Here is a 16588-nt window from a genome sequence, read left to right on the forward strand (position 1 = left end):
TTCTTACTCACCCCAGATGTAGAAATGTCAAAGCCGAGAAGGGGGCTTTCTTTTCATCGGCTCCGCAACTCTAGAACAATTTACCAAAAGAGCAAAGACTTCTTGATACCTTACGTACCTTTAAGAAAGCGCTAAAAACAGAAGGCGCTAAAAACCTATCTTTTTGAATAATCTCATCTTCCACCGGCCCCTCTTGCTCAACCTTATATGTTACATGTTTGTCCACCTGTCAGTGCCTTTTATTCCCGAGGGTCCACAATGCGCTCAACAAATGTTGTAAAGTAAAAGTAACATGTTGTCCCAGCATCAGGGAACAAACCTCCATCCACAGCCTCAAGCTCTGTACTTGGCTGCTTGGCTCCTGAGGTCATAGAGCTTGGACATTTAAACTTACCTCAAAGATGCATGGACATCTTAAAGGAAGCACGTAAACCGAACACAAGGCATTGTAATTTCAACAAATGGTAACACTTTGTGTTATGGTGCAAAAGAAGTAATGTCAACCCCATTGACTGGTCACCTTCTAAGGTAATACACTACCTGCTGTATTTATTGGATTCAGGGTTAGTGTTTAACTCTCTTAAAGTCCATCTAGCCGTACTCTTAGTATACACCACCTCACACAGCAAGGTATCTTGGTGGAGGTTTTCCGTGGTTAAAGGTGTCATGTAGGAGGCCAAAAGACTACATCCCCCAATTTCAACGCCGCCCCTACGGGGATCAAATTGAGGATTTGATGAGCCATAGCTAAAAGCAGCTCATGGGTATCCAGCATTGACCAGGAGCTACCACTGAGGAACCAGGAGCTAACGCATAGCGTTCTGCAAATCAAATTTACACATAAGCCGCAAACATTTCAATTTGTCAATTTTTTTATGACCCATTATGCTTTAAATGATGTATAGATATGTCCAAATGCTTATTTATAGATCGTCACAAACTCACAGAGTTAAATCGGCATAGGTGTGTGTGACAGCCTGAGTATTGAGGAGGGGGCCGTAGGAAACATGGAGTCCACGTGGTGGAATGCAGACATAGGCACTGATAGTACCATGTTGAACATGAGCTCTAACGATGGCCTTTTAAACGTTCATCGGGAACAGATGCCGACATGGAGCGCTGGCCCACGCAGTGAGGGGAGGTGACAGATGCTGACATGGAGTACTGGACCACGCGGGGAGGAGAGGGCTATTCAGGCTGGCAACAACGTGGTTGTGGCTGCGGCCCGGCCATGGGAGAAACGTGAATGCAGCCAGCGGATGCTCTTTGCCCGGCGGGGCGAAGAATGTACAGGTGTGGTTCGGCCGGGAAGCCGCAGTGAGGCCGCATCTCGGGGAAGGGCGAAAAGACCATATGAGCTGCCTCGCGAACGGCCGTTGTCAATACGGAAAGCGGGTACTCCGGACACAAATGGTAGGGATATCAGGAGCTTTTGTGTCTTACCTAGCATTGAGGGCTCTAAAGGCAGAAACCCCAGGCGTCACCTCACGGCACATGGCTGGATTACATCATGGCAACCGGCATTACAGAAGGATGGGGGTGGGGCTTGTGATTTTTTTTCTCAAGCCTAAAATGGATGGAGGGCCCTGATTGGTCCAGGGGTATCCAGCCCCTATTTTAGGCAGACATAGAAGAGGGACTGAGTGTGAATTCTCCTCTTTCTTGCAGAATCGTATTGGATGCGAAGAGACAGGAGCCCCATACTGCTAGATTTATGAGGATTAAACCCAGGTTTCTACCTTACCCTCCAAGGAAACCTACAACTACTTCAAACGTGGACTTTATTAAGAGAAATTGAAATCTTGATTGATTGATCATTTTTTTTTCCTTCTAAGTCAATAAAGACTGAACTTTGTTGAACTAAACTACCTCGCCTGAGTGGTCCATCACATGTGTTTGTTTGGCATCAGTTGGCCTGTGGAGTCAAAAGTAGCTTCTGGTAGCTGTTGGAGTGAAGCTAGCCAGGCTCTTCTAGGCCACAAGCAGGAGCTAAATAGCTCCCAGCTCCCCTCAATCGCAAACCCTGCCCTAGGGTGGGGCTTAAATGTAATCCTTACTAAGCTTTTGGGTCCCCCTTTTGAACCTATGCATAAAGCTAGTCTTAAGCATCTCACCTATAAGACTGATTTTATAATGGCCGTCACTTCAATAAGAAGAGTCAGTGAACTGCAAGCTATTTCAGTTCAAGATCCATTTGCAACCATTCATAAAGACAAAGTGCTGTTAAGAACACATCCATGATTCCCACCTAGTAACACTTTGCCGTTTACACCCAGAGCACGCTCAACTCAAGGTACCGGTATTACTCTGGCTTTCATTGAAAATGTGCTATTAGAGGCTATTTGCAAACAAGTAACCTGGAGTTAAGTTCACACTTTCGTGCGACACTGCTGTGTGGATACTCGTACAAAGAATGATTCTCAGGTGGGGTAAGCGGTCTATGCAACGTATGTGATTCTAAGCAGATCCATAAGCCTCAAAAGACAAATATTACAAACCTGTAATCGTCTTTCTGATGCTTGTATCTGCTTAGATTCACATGCGCCCACCCTTCCTACCCTCTTAGTAGTTGAAGGTACATGGACATCTTACACCTTTCTTTACCTTCCTGTTCTCACATACACACCTCATGCTGTCAATGCCCCTTTTCGAACTTCGAAAACAAGTCATGCAATACTCCGCACTAACCACTAGATGTCGGTCTATGCAAATCATGTGAATCGAAGCAGATACAAGCATCAGAAAGACTATTACAGGCATGTAATATTTGTCATATATATACATTTCTGAGGCTTGTGGATCTGCTTAGATCACATGTGATGCATAGGCTGACATCTAGTGGTTGCCGCAGAGTATTACATTGTTTGTTTTCGAAACTCAAAGGGATGTTGACAGGGCGTGCCAGTAATACTATGCCTAGTGTGACGTCCACTGTTCCCATGGTCCTTCATGTGTCGAGGTTCCTCAGATTGTTTTTTTCCCCCATCCTTTTCGGATGCATATCGCAGAGTTCCTCCTTGGCTGTCGCCATTACTTAGAAAAAGTTTCAAGTTAGACTTTCTTTCTGTCCTTTCGACAATCGTACACCCCAAGATCTCCGGCAACTGCTTACGAGGACAAGACCATCCATCGACGACAACGACTCCTGTTTCGATGAACTTTGTCTGCGGCCTATCTAGGCCCCAACGGGCCTCGGCCCTGTACAGTAGGGAGAGCTGGGGAAGGTTCATATTCCATCTCACTTTAGAGAATAAAAATACCCCTATATTTCCTTGTATTCAGCCAGGCTGCCATCTTTTTACACTTTGGAAAATACTCCTTTTAAATTCTGTCCTTCCTGTAACGGGAAGTTTCCTTGGAAGGATTCACACTGAGCGTGTAACCTTTGCCTCCCTAGGAACCACGCCATAAAAACAGTGCAAGTCTTGCAAACTGTTTAGGCCAAAAACTTTAAAGGACCAAAAGACTAAATGCTGGACCCACGCCATGCAGGCCGAGGCCTCCATGCACAGCAAGGAAGCCTCCAGCGCTGTCGGCGTCCTAAGTGACGCCGACGGCGTTCGGGATCCAATGGTTTCCCGTGTGCAAGCCCCAGACTCCAACAGACAGGCCGGCCGGCGGTTCTGGTATGGCGACGACACTCAGCGGCTCAAGCACCTCCATTACACGCCACACCAAGCACATCCCCCATAGTTGACCACGTCGTCAACCGATAAGCCACACACAGTGTTGAAGGGAAGGTCAGAACATTCCCTGTCCTCTGAGCCATTGCGGGCGCGATCACCACATGACGGGCCCCCGAAACAGACGCCAAAGTCCATTTCCGACACCGCGTCCAAATATGCAGTCCTCGGGTTCTGGCGGCATGTGTGTCGAAAGACGCATCAACGGCACTGCAAAAAGCTAAAAAATGAGCAACTTAATAAAAAAACACATCTATAACACCCTACTGAATGCCAGAAAGAACATCAAAAAAGTACTCAACGCCACGTGACTCGAAATAACAAGGTTCAAAGAGATGGGATTATTATACCCCTGAGGACACCCTGTCAGGGGCAATGCATCTCAAACAGCCCCCTGCTCCAGAGCTTATGCCTACACCTGCCCCCTCAGTGTTGCCAAGCTCCTCCCATTGGACCCCGGAACAATTTGATAGGGTCATGAGGAGAATGTGCAGTTTTATACATTTCTTTGACCGACACCCTGATCAGGGCCCCCTCAAGGTGAAGCAGCTAGCAAGCAGCCCGATAACAAAAGAGCCTGCCTGGACGCTACACATACTAATACTTCGTCATATCAGGACGCGGCACAGGACACGTATTATTTTGACACTCAAGGCTAATTTTCAGACCTAGAAGACCAAGGGGACACAGGGGACTTAGACCAATTCTATGATGATGATGATGATGATGATGATGTATACTTCATCCGAGACCATACTGACGAACCTGTGGCTGATTCCTCAGTGGCCAACCAGCTGCAATACAATGGCCTGCTCTTAAAGGCTGCAGAACACTTTATATACCCAGGAAGCTCAAGTCGATAAAGACTTTGTAGAAGACATCCTCGGGGATAAGAGATCTGCAGCACAGGTCATCCCACTGCTTCAATCTGTCCAGAGGCGTATTCAGCCTTCCCTACTAACCCCCAATCTGACATTGGCGGTCAACCCACGCATTGAAAAGATGTTTAGACCAGCCCCATCGGACCCATTATACATTACGGGGCAGCTAAAGCCCGACTCTCTAGTTGTCCCAACCACTAGGAAGAGAACTCGAACACCTTTAGCCTCTGCCGAAGCCCCTCCTGACAAGGAGAGTAAGAAGATCTATATACACCCTGGGCAGGAAAGAAGCTTCCTCGGCTGCCTATTAAGTCAGAAAAGCTAACACCACTATGCAGTTATCCATTTATAATTGCCACATGTGGGATGAGGTCACACAACAAATAGACTCTGTTCCAGAGCCCCTAAAGACCCAGCTCTTACAGACTATTGCTGAAGGGAGACAAGTAGCAAGCTGCATTCTTAAAAACAACTTAAGACGCAGCAGACCATGCGGGCTGAATTATGGCAGAAGCTGCCCTTATCAAATGCCATGCCAATCATGCCACGTCAATCAGGTTTCAAATTGGAGACGCAGGCTACCCTTTTAAACATGCCCATAACGCCCAATGCTTTATTCGGGAAAGCGGTCGAGGGCGCACTAAAAAGTGCAAAAGAGGAGTACGACACCCTCAAATCCCTGGGACAACTCAATAACAAACCCTTCCTGCAGAGAGGAGGTTCAAATACACGCCGGATTAGAAGACAAAACACCCAGCGGTCCTCCAATTACAACCAGGGTGGGCAACGTTCATCCTGGGGTTCTCCACAGGGGCAGTCCTCCCAACAGTACTTTCAAAGGGGCCAAAGAAGGTCCAGAAGTAGGGGCAGATCATCCTCAAGAGGGGTCTCCACCCCTCCTAAGCAATGACCACCCGCTACAGGTTCCCTCCCATGCCTCTCCAATAGGAGGTTGTATTTCTCCTTTTGCCCACGTGTGGGAGGGGATTGTTAGGGGATTGTTAGGGTGAATTCTCCTTATAGGGCTAATTTCCCTCACCTAGTGAGTCCCCCAGCAGCTTTACTGGATTTCTGGAGTTTATTTTTTCCAACTGGTAAGAGTGTACATCCTTTTTTCACTCTTGCATGTGTTTTGGCCTATGTGTTTTTACTCATTGTGTGATCTTGGACACTGGAGCACACCACTCCAAGTGCCCCTGTTCTTGTATGGGTTACACAGCACCTTCAGTGTAGTAACCCAGGGTTGTCTTTAAGACTGCCCTCTGACTCCATTTTTGCTGTGGCTGACTACTGTCCCCCAGAGAAAGGTAAAATAGCCATTTACTTTACATAGTCACTTTTACCACAGACCCAGTACACCCCATCTTACATGGAGTACTGGGAAGGGCTAATCTGTACCCCTTTTCGGTCTGTACCTCCCTGAGCATTGTTTCCCTCTTTTAACATTTAGACTTGGCTGGTGGCAACTTTTCTACCGTGATTATATTAGATAAACGTGGTAATGCTTTTGGCTATTTTAGCAGCCTTAAGCAAAAACCTGCTTGACCAAATCCTCTTTCTTTTGGCTCCGGTTGGGTTTATTCGCCATTTCTTTTTGTTAAAGTCCTTCTTGTGTTTTACTTTGCGCGGCAAACTAGGATCGCCTTCTTTGTTCACCTTCTTTTCGCGGGCTTCTGCAGGGAAGCCCTCCTCTTGGCAGCTGGGTGTCTAGGTAGACTGAATGTGGGGAAGGGGTGTAGTCACCCCCTGCACAGGGTATCCTAGGAAACCCAAGTCTCACTTTGCCATGATTGGCTGAGGTGGTTGTCCCGGCTGGACAGCCCCCCTGCTGCGTGATTGAAAGCCAGGCTGTGTGAATGGGGGTTTTGCGCATTAAAAGGCAGGTCTCTTGGGCTAGAAGTCAGAGTCGCCTCTGGAACTGCAAGGAACCGAAGAGAAGCGGAGAGAACAACAGCTGCTGCAACTACCCCATCCTGGTGATGCCCTGCTGCAGTCCTGAGCTATTTACCCTTCAACGACTAAGGGAAGATCCAGTCCGGAGTCTTCTTCCCTTGAGCCTGGTGGGGATAACCAGCTCATCTTCTTCAGACAGAGATCTCCGTCATGGTCAAAATCGCTGCACACTGCTGTAGTGGTCCGGATAGCCACCTGCCGAGCCTCTCCTGTTTTTAAGGAGCGCACCTTTTATTCGTTGTCGCTGCTGCCGGCTTCATACCTGTGTGGTGCAGACCCCCTTCAGACGTCGTCCTTCACAACGAAGCTCCAGGAATCGTGGGTCTGCGGGAAACCAACAGGAACAACCGCCAGGGCACCAGCTGCACCATTGGAATAAGGTACTGTGTTCTGCTTGAGGAAACTGGGTGAACCCATTTTCTTCATCTTCAAGGCTTGCCCTTGTCTTCCCTACTTCTTATAACTTTTGCTTCCGAACATTGACAATATCAAAGTACTTTTGGGCTATGCTGAATCGTGAACTGTCTAACGGTGTGATCTTCGGCAACAGGTCTCCGGTGTCACTTAACCCTGGCTCCTGCCCTTTGACTTTTGAACTCCTGTTTCTGAGTGTTTCTCGATGCTGTCTGCCTAACCTAAATATTGCCTGTGATTTTTGCCTCCAACTCCCTCTGGGTATCTCAGGTGCTAAGTGTGCTTTTGCCCCGGTAGCATTTCATGTCACGGATACGCATTTATTTAGTAGACCGAACTGTCAAAAAGTGATCGCAACCGTATCCGCGGTATCGTGTTTTGTTCATAACACTGGTTCATTCAAACACAGGGTACTTACCTTGAGACATACTGTACAAAGTGAATTGGTTAGTTGTTGGATATTTAACGTGTGGTTTTGTTTAAAGTTTAATAGAAGTGTTTATAACTGATGGTTTAAAAATAAATGTACTTATATATTTTACCTGAAACCTTGAGTCAGTGTTTTCTTGAGTCACAGTAATTGTGGTCCCTTTGTGTAATCTCGGCCACTGCTCATATACTCTTGAGATAAGCCTGGCTGCTCTGCTACTGCTACCACTATAACTTAGTAGTACAGGCTTGTACCAAAGGTAAAACTTGTATTGCCACCTGTGGTCTTAATTGTGTGTAGTGGTCCCTAAGGGCACTGCACAGGATTCTGCCTAACAGGGATCACGTCGGAAAAGTGGGTAATTTCCACCATGGTGGGGGGCTATTGCATAGAGCTAATACTAACACCAGTCAACCACCCGCCAAGACAAAGACAAACTACACAGGAAAAATAATGCATCCTGTTGGAAGAAGTCCAAGCACTGCTACTAAAGGACGCCATAGAAATCGCCCCGGCAAACCAGGTAAACAAGGGTATGTATTCAATGTACTTCCTTGTGCCGAAAAAAGACCTAACAATGTGCTCTGTCCTAGACCTGCGCCCTGCGAACACCTATGTCGAGCCACAAAAATTCTGCATGACAACGCTACAAGAAGTAATCCCACTGCTAAAACAGGGAGACTACATGGCAACCTTGGACATGAAAGATGCATACTTTCATATTTCAATGTTGCCAGTGCACAGAATATTCATGTGCTTCAAAATGGCGAGCCAACACTACCAATTCAAGGTGCTACCCTCCGGCATAGCCTCCGCTCTAAGGGTATTCACCAAGGTACTAGCGGTAGTGGCAGCGCACCTACGTAGAGAATCAATCCCAGCTTACCCGTATCTGGACGACTGGCTGATAACAGGGGAATCCCCCCAAATTTGCAAGCAAAATACCCAGAGAACAATCAATCTTCTGTTCCAATTGGGATTCTCAATCAACGAGAAAACATCAAGTCTTGTTCCAAGCAGAACAAAACTTAGGAGCTGCCATAAAGGCAGAAGAGGGTCTAGTCTTTCCATCAAACGAAAGAGTGCAGAACATACTGCTGCAAATACCTCAGTATCTCGCCGGTTGCCAAATAACCGTACGCAAAGCAATGCGCTTGCTCGGGATGATGGCATCATGCATTTACCTGGTCCCGCATGCCCGGTTGCGCATGCGCCCAATGCGGTTAGCGAAGCAGTCGTCTCAGGCAAGCGTTCAGTGGGACGATCTAGTGGTTGTTTCGCTAACCCGAGTTCAAGCGCTAAGCTGGTGGACAAAGGAAAATCCGTTCAAGGGAAAACCTTTTCACAACCCTGCAGTGCAAGCGATTGTCACAACAGACGCATCACTCACCGGGTGGGGAGCCCATTACCTTCACCACACAGCGCATGGCCTGTGGACCCATATCACAGCCCAGAATCACATAAATATTTTAGAGCTACTAACATTGCTCAAAGTCCTGCAAGCTTTACAGTTGCATCTATCAGGCCAAACAGTACAAGTCCTCACAGTCAGCACCACTGCTATGTATTACATAAACAAGCAGGGAGGCACAGACTCTCCAAGTCTGTCCAGGCTAGCCCAAATAATTTTGAAGTGGGCACTCAAGCGGAACATGTTCCTAGTGTCGCATCACGCTCCAGGGGAACTCAATTCTCTGGCAGACTTACTCAGCAGAGATCCTCTAACCGAAGAGCACAAGTGGCAGTTCAGCAAAAACATTTCAGACGACATATTTCCCTTCTGGGGATATCCTCAGTAAGACCTGTTCGCCACAAGCCTCAGCACTCAATGTCCAGACTTCGCATCCAGGTTTCCCCAAACCAGATCCAAGGGAAACGCCCTGTGGATGAGTTGGTCAGGGAAATTTGCCCACACTTTTCCCCCCACCACTGCTACTGAGCAGAACAGTGAACAAGATGTACCAGGAACAAGTGATGCTTATCCTGGTTGCTCCTATGTGGGCGAGACAACCTTGTTTTTTCCGCATCTGCGCAAACTGGCGATGTGCGATCCAATCAAACTCCTGTGCCCCTCCAACATGCTCACCCAACACGGGGGGACAACGTTACACCCACATCCTCAATCCATGAACTTGGCAGCTAGGCTCCTGAAGTCATAGAGTTTGGCCATTTAAAACAACCTCAAAGGTGTATGGAAATCCTCAAGGAGGCACGAAAACCAGACACTGTTATTTTAACAAATGGAAAGGATTTGTAATATGGTGCCAGCCGAAAAAGGTAAACCAGATCGAATGTACGCCATCACACATTCTTCATTACATGCGCCACTTACTATACTCAGGGCTAGTATTTAACTCAATCAAGGTTCACCTAGCGGCTCTATCCGCGTACACCACTTCTCAGAGTAAGGTGTCAGAGTGGAAGTTCCCCCGTCATCAAGGCATTCATGGAGGGAGTAAAAAGACTCCACCCTCCCATTTCAAACCTGCCCCCATGGTGGGACCTAAATGTGGTACTTGCAAAGCTCATAAGCGCAAGTCCAGCCTTAAACACCTCACATATAAAACGGCTTTTATGGGGGCTATCACCTCCAGAAGGAGAGTCGGTGAACTACAAGCTTTGTCAGTGCAAAACCCTTTCTTTGTTATCCACAAAGACAAATTGGTATTAAGAACGCACCCTAGGTTTTCACCGAAGTTCATTTCTAATTTCCATGTCAATCAGTCTATCGAACTACTAGCTTTCTTTCAAAACCCTTCAAGCTCAGCTGAGAAAAACCTCCATACACTAGATGTAAGGAGGGCGGTTTTTATACTATGTAAACAAGACAAAACCGCTACGAAAAACAGACCAACTGTTTGTCTCCATAGCAGCTGGCTGGGAAGGTGACCATGCTTCAAAAAATGCCATCTCCAACTGGATAGTGAAATGCATACAGCTCTACTATCAGGGGTACAGGAGCTACCTTGGCCTTTATTGCAAACATCCCGCTGGACGCTATTTGCAAAGCAGCTACATGGAGCTCTATACATACTTTTACTCAGCACTGCTGCATTGGCACACATTCTTAAGCAGATTCGCAGGTGGGACAAGCGGTGCTGTAGAGGAGGTCCCAAACACAATTCGCACCCCCACTGCCCACTTTGAGGTTCCAGGAATGTTCACGCCAAAATATGTGACATATGATGAGCAAATAAACCAGCAGAGAGCAACAACGGGGCTCTGCCCAGTACCTATCAGACTGACAGCACCTATTGAAGTACCTGCACCTAAGAAACCTTGGACAGTAAGGTACCCATTGAGAAAACCATATCGACAAGCGAGACAGAATGGCGATTGTCAAAAAGCAATACCGGAAGAAGCCAAGAAAGTCCTAAAAGAAGACCAATAGTGACATCACAAGAACCCGGACTGACTCACATATAAAAGATATGACGACCTATGAATGATGAAAAGAGACGAAACACCATGGATAAGTGACATCCTGAGTTTAAAGCGAAATAACAATGTCAAATGTTAGATGCTTATGCCATAAGCGTGATGCAGATATTCAGCCAGCTTACATGTGTACATATGCAAGGAACCACAAGACGCTAACAAAATCGTGAGGCTTGATAAAGCTTAATAGTAAAATAGAGTGGAGCAAGCGCCACCTATAGATATCGACCTCAAGAAAAGAATTGTATTTAAGTATACTTCCACTACGCACAAGAGCAGAACTGACCAAAGGTTACTTAAGGTCTCACGAGGAGAGCTTTGCAGCAGAAAAATCGAGAATTACGGACAGACAGAAACTCAGACGAAGACAAGTCATGCCAAGAAGCCAAGGTTGTACCAGCTGAAGTAGGCCAATAGTAGATACATTTAATGAAGAGAAGAACAGAGTATCCTATTCTGAAAGGTCAAGATAAGCCACAGGAGGCAGATGGCTGGCAAAATTAAATCAAATACACAAATGAAGACGACTTTCACAGTGTCGGAATCACGTGACCGAGCCAGCAGAAGGGATGAAACTTTCACACCTATGCATGGAATTGTGCCATGCTCAGGTGCCTTCACTTTTCCAGACCAAGAAGCAGTCTCGATGCCAAGATACAAAGAAATAATTGAAACACGATCACTGAAGTGATGATTGTTGCAATAATTGGAAGGAGACTGGAGTGGACGAGCTCCCTGCACCTGGCCGGCTGTTCTGCATGCTGCTAGGCTGGTGGAAAAGTATGAGTAGGGTTGATGCCAACCCAATCATAGTGGACCAAGTAATCTAGGGTCCTATAGTTAGTAGAACCAATGAGATGTTGTACTTTTAGTGACGTCTACGCAGCCATTTTGAAGGAAGGGCTCAGATGCCCCACCTGACACTGTTTATCCAATCCCCTCACTTCATTACCATATACAGATATAGTACCTATATTAAAGTTACTTTCCTATAACCAATAGAATTGCATGCAACATTTTAAGCGTTACACGTCAGTGATGACGAGTTTTCAGTATAAAAGATGTGTTTTTTATGAAGTTCGTTGAAGTTGTGAAGCGAGAAGAAAGATCGAGCGATTGCTGATGTTCAGGAACTCCCCGTTTTTTGTATTTGTTATTAAACTAACTCCCTTTGCCAAACTATTGAGTAGTCATTATTGATTCCATGCGAGGGTATTAATCTGCATCCCCATCCATCTCACGGGTGCTGCTACTCATCTTAAAGTGCTATTGGGCAACGCCTAGATTTATGGGCCGGTTGGGGTCCTAGTGCACAGTGCTAACACATCTATTTGCTGCTGTACCTTCTCACAAACCGCCACCTTCTCCAGACACTGCTCACTAATCCATGCATAGCATGTGATCTAAGCAGATCCACAAGCCTCAGAAGGGATACATTACTCACCTTAATAGTATTTCTGATGCTTGTATCTGCTTAGATTCACATGCGCCCACCCTTCCTCCCCCATGGACTTGAAGGTGCATAGGTGATTTCTGGCTTATATACTCTTATCTGCTTTATTACATCTGTACTCGCGCTACACCTCATGCTACCTCATGTTAGAAACAAAACAATCTGACGGACATCGACGCATGAAGGACCATGGGTATAGTGGACGTCACAATAGGGATAGTATTACTGTCACGCCCCGTCGACGTCCCTTTTTCAAGTTACGAAAAAAAATGTAATACTCGGGGCTACCACTAGATGTCGGCCTATGCATAGCATGTGAATCTAAGCAGATACACTCATCAGAAATATGATTACGGTGAGTAATGTATCCCATATATGTTGTAGCAAATCAAGACCACTCTTTTTGTGTTCATACCCAGGTACTAAGAACACTCGAAGGGTTGTATTGCTTTTTAATGTAGTCTGTCTCCAGTGTCTATGGTTGTTTAGAGGAGTTTTTGTGAGGTTTAATGTTGGCTAAATCATCGGTCTAACAGCAACATCTGGACCTTTGTACCTCTTATGCGGGGGTGAAATAGTTTACCTGTAAAGCCTGCACATGTGCATGCCATGAGAACCCAGCAATGACTGGCACACCTATGTGCACTTTCCCTAAAAAAGAATCAAATATGGGGTACACAGTTATGCATAGGGGATAAACACTCTTAGCCAAATGTTCCTGCCTATTAATCCAGCTGTTCATTTTATCATCTTTGATTTGATGATCCGTTAATTTTAGCCCATTCAATTAAATTAAAAAAAACTCCTTAATGGCGTCCATAGTATATCATGCCACTATCGGTGCATGTTTCGGTCCCCTTGACCATCTTCCTGTGGCTTAAATTTTTTTTTTTTTTTTTTTTTTTTTTTTTTTTTTATATAGCGCTACAAACCCTCAGGTATCCGAGCGCTGCTTATTATTACCCACGGTGTGTGGTGCTCATTTATCGACCTCGGAAGGATGAAAGGCTGAGTTTGGCCCAGCCGGGATTCGAACCTGCGTTAACAGGCTCTGCACGGGTGTCAAAGCGAGCGCTCTACTCGCTGTGCCACTTGACCGGCTAAATAAAACCTATGTACATCATTGACATGTTTTTTGATACATTCCAGTTTTCAAGAGTTCTTAATTTGGTCATAGCCATGTTTGTAGTTCAAAAATGACAAAGACTATAGAATTCACCCTTGTAGCGTAAGCACAGAGTGTACACCCCATTCTCATGTGAATGTGCTAATTGCATCCTGTGCTACAAGTAACGATATCTGAATCTCTGTTCCTCATGTCAATCCACTTCCCTCTTTCTCTTTCCATCGTTCCACCGTGCGCACTTCTGTGACGCTCATGAAATGAACGTTTCCTGTGGCAATTTCAATGTCTGAGCCCCTGCACTAGAGCGGGCAAGCTCGATTCCAGATAGGCTGAAGAGGTCACATGATATTCTCAGACTTCTTTTATGTCTATGTCTCAATAGACAGCTGAAGTTCCCATATTATGTTATAAAACCATGCAAATGATCATGCAGAATCGTCAGGGGAAGTAGCTTGCAAACATTTTCCACATGTTGATTTATAATACAGTCCTTGCTTTGGATATCTTTATGTTCATCGTTCCAAAGAAGCTAGGGACGTCATCTCTGTTATCCAGGTGGCCAATGAGATGTGATTATCGTATAAGTATCTTATAACATCTTGGATGTACTGATGTTGCAGGAAATGCATTTGCAACACTTTGCCTAGAATGGGTTGGAACGCATCTCCATAGTACACATAAGCAAAGTATTAGAGCACCGACTATCCTCATTCACAAGAAACATACATCTATATTTTTGAGGCAATGCTCTTCTTAACGTGCATAACTAGAATGGAAATATTCTAAAAGTAGGCAATAAAGAATGAGGATGTGTTCTTTCCACTGCTTCACTGATCCTAACATGGGTGCATTTTGTCTTTAATATTCCTCAGCAGAGAACAAGGCCTCCAGGATGAGGAAACTTGGCGTCCATGGCGACGGAGGTGGGTGCCACATCCCGGGAGAACATGCCTTACCATTCTGCGAGAGGAGGTTCTCCATCAAAGAGAAAACATGGCGTCCTGATCAAATCGATTTTCCAAGACATTTACCCTCTTCAGGGAGACCAGATTTTCAATTTCATAGAGAATATTTTGGGGGAAATGAAAAAAAGATCACAATAATTGAGAGAGACAAGTCTGCAGAGCAGTATGAAAGAAGCTGGAGATGACAAATTCAGCCTCTTCTAACTATTATTCTATCCTGGTATATACGATTATTAAAAATGATTAACATTGCCCTGCTTTCCTATGTTAGATGTTTAATGGCAATATGTGAAATTCAAACAAAGAGCTAATAAATAAATATTCTTTTGATTGGAGGAAAGCAATCATATGTTTTACAATATTGAAAGCTATGAGCAGCAACAGGGGCATGTTTTGAATGGGGTAAAAGAAGCAATGTCTAAAATGGCCGACACCTTTCTGAGCCTGATGATACAGTGAGTATTGTCACTGCAGTGCCATCTCAATGTTGCATAGTTAAATTTGAGTTGCAAATTCATTTCTACATGGGAAATTCTCTTTTCTACCCCCTTTTTGTCCGTCTTTTGATTTGTGAAACCACCAGAGAAGGGTGGGGGCGGTTAGGGGCTGAATTCTGTCTTGGGCAAATACACCTGCTATAATTTCAGCTGACGCCTTAACTGAAGACATGGTGCACATTATCATTGCCTGCCATTTCTTTGTGGAAATGGGTGCAGGAAGGAGAGGTTTGTGGGTGTGTATCGGATTTCTAGTGCTTACAGATCAGCACTCCTCTAAACTACATACATACAGACATGATTTTGGGTTCTTTCTTGTCAAAAGCAGTGTTTTCTTCAGGAATTATAAAGCTGATTAAGGCTTGGCTCATCTCTGCTCCTTTCTCACTGTTGCTGGTGAGATGGTACTCACAGATTGCTCACTTTTACTTGATCTCTCACAGGTTACACTCTTGGGCTCATCATCAGCCTCCTCACACCTGCCTCTGTAGCACTTTCGCAAGTTTACAGGACTAGAGTATATCCCGGGCAGTGTATACAATGAATCATAGTACCATGGAATAAAACGAGAAATAAGGCACTTCCCATGATCCTTGAGCTTCTAATGGCAAGAAATTCTAGAGTTACCAAACTGCCCCCAGTGCTTTGTGCTGTTTTTTTATGAGAGAGTGTGTGCTCGTGTGCGTCCCTGTCTTGCTGTGTCTCTGTCTACGTATGTGTGCCGCTCCTTTTGTGTCTCTCTCTATGTCTGTGTCTCTTTACTGCTCTGTGTTTCTTTCTGAGACTGTCCCTCTGTCTCACGCTCACTCCCTGTCTTTCTCTCCACCCCCTCTTTCTCTCCACCCACACTCTCTCAGGAGCCACACTGTCTGTAGTGTGCAATGTATTGTCTCTTTCCTCTCTCCCCTTCTCCCATTTGAGTCTGTGCACTGAGTAGGAGTCTCTTTCGCTGTCTCTCAAGTCCTCTCTCACCTAATCCCTCTTGAGCCTGTCCACTGAGGCAAGGTCCCTCCCCCTAGTCTCTCTCATCCGCCTCCCAAGATTACTCTTACCTAGGGTGACCAGACGTCCAGGTTTTGGCAGACTGTCCTGGAATTGAGTGTTCTGTCCCTGCCCCTGCCCTGAGAGTACTTTATATTTGTAAACTCAGTCCTGAAGAGGTCAACAGGGTCTTGAGTTGCTGCCAGCCAGCAAGAATGCACAATCTCACACATAAACATGGGTTGCAATGTGCTCACAAGTCAAGATAGTATTTTGCATTCCAATAAATGTTATAACTTGACTTTACAGGTTGGTCTTGAACCACCAGTCTTTTAGTCACCAGTTGTAGCGCTGTTGAGTTGCATGCTGTAGCCTGTTGGGAGTAGTATATATCCAGGATGTGTGAGGAGGTGGGGGTGAACCATGTCTCTGTGATAAAGAGTGCATCTAAGTTGGGTGGTGATGAGGTCAGCAATGTCTACTGCATTTGGTACCACAGAATGAGCATTGATGAGTATGAGGGTGCATGTGTGTTTTGGAGGTGGTATGTGGGTGGTGATGAGGGCTGTGGTTGAGGTTCTGTGAGTTGGACGTGCATGGGAGCAGGGTGTGGACTGAGTGTTTTCATGGTAGGATTGGATGGTAAGGGGTGAGTGAGATGTGATGCACCTGCTGCTTGTTTACCTGGGAGTGCGTAGAGCAGGGGATCCATCCCTTTCCAGGCCCCAACAATGGAAATGGGTTGCCCAGAGGGTGTGGGGAATAAG

At 45.7% G+C, this 16588-nt stretch overlaps 1 protein-coding gene across 1 annotated transcript in view; it reads left to right on the forward strand.

The window, feature by feature from the left end:
- The window catches only part of LOC138520559 (uncharacterized), a 297694-nt gene extending 283011 nt beyond the window's left edge, over nucleotides 1–14683 (forward strand). Inside the window, exon 15 of the mRNA XM_069632900.1 lies at nucleotides 14251–14683. The gene's annotated coding sequence lies outside the window, so the exon portion shown is untranslated. The remainder of the gene's footprint in view (nucleotides 1–14250) is intronic.
- The last annotated feature ends 1905 nt before the right edge of the window (nucleotides 14684–16588 follow it).

This window comes from Ambystoma mexicanum, chromosome 13 (genome assembly GCF_040938575.1).
Source record: "Ambystoma mexicanum isolate Mex_15411 chromosome 13, UKY_AmexF1_1, whole genome shotgun sequence".
Lineage (NCBI taxonomy): Eukaryota > Metazoa > Chordata > Amphibia > Caudata > Ambystomatidae > Ambystoma > Ambystoma mexicanum.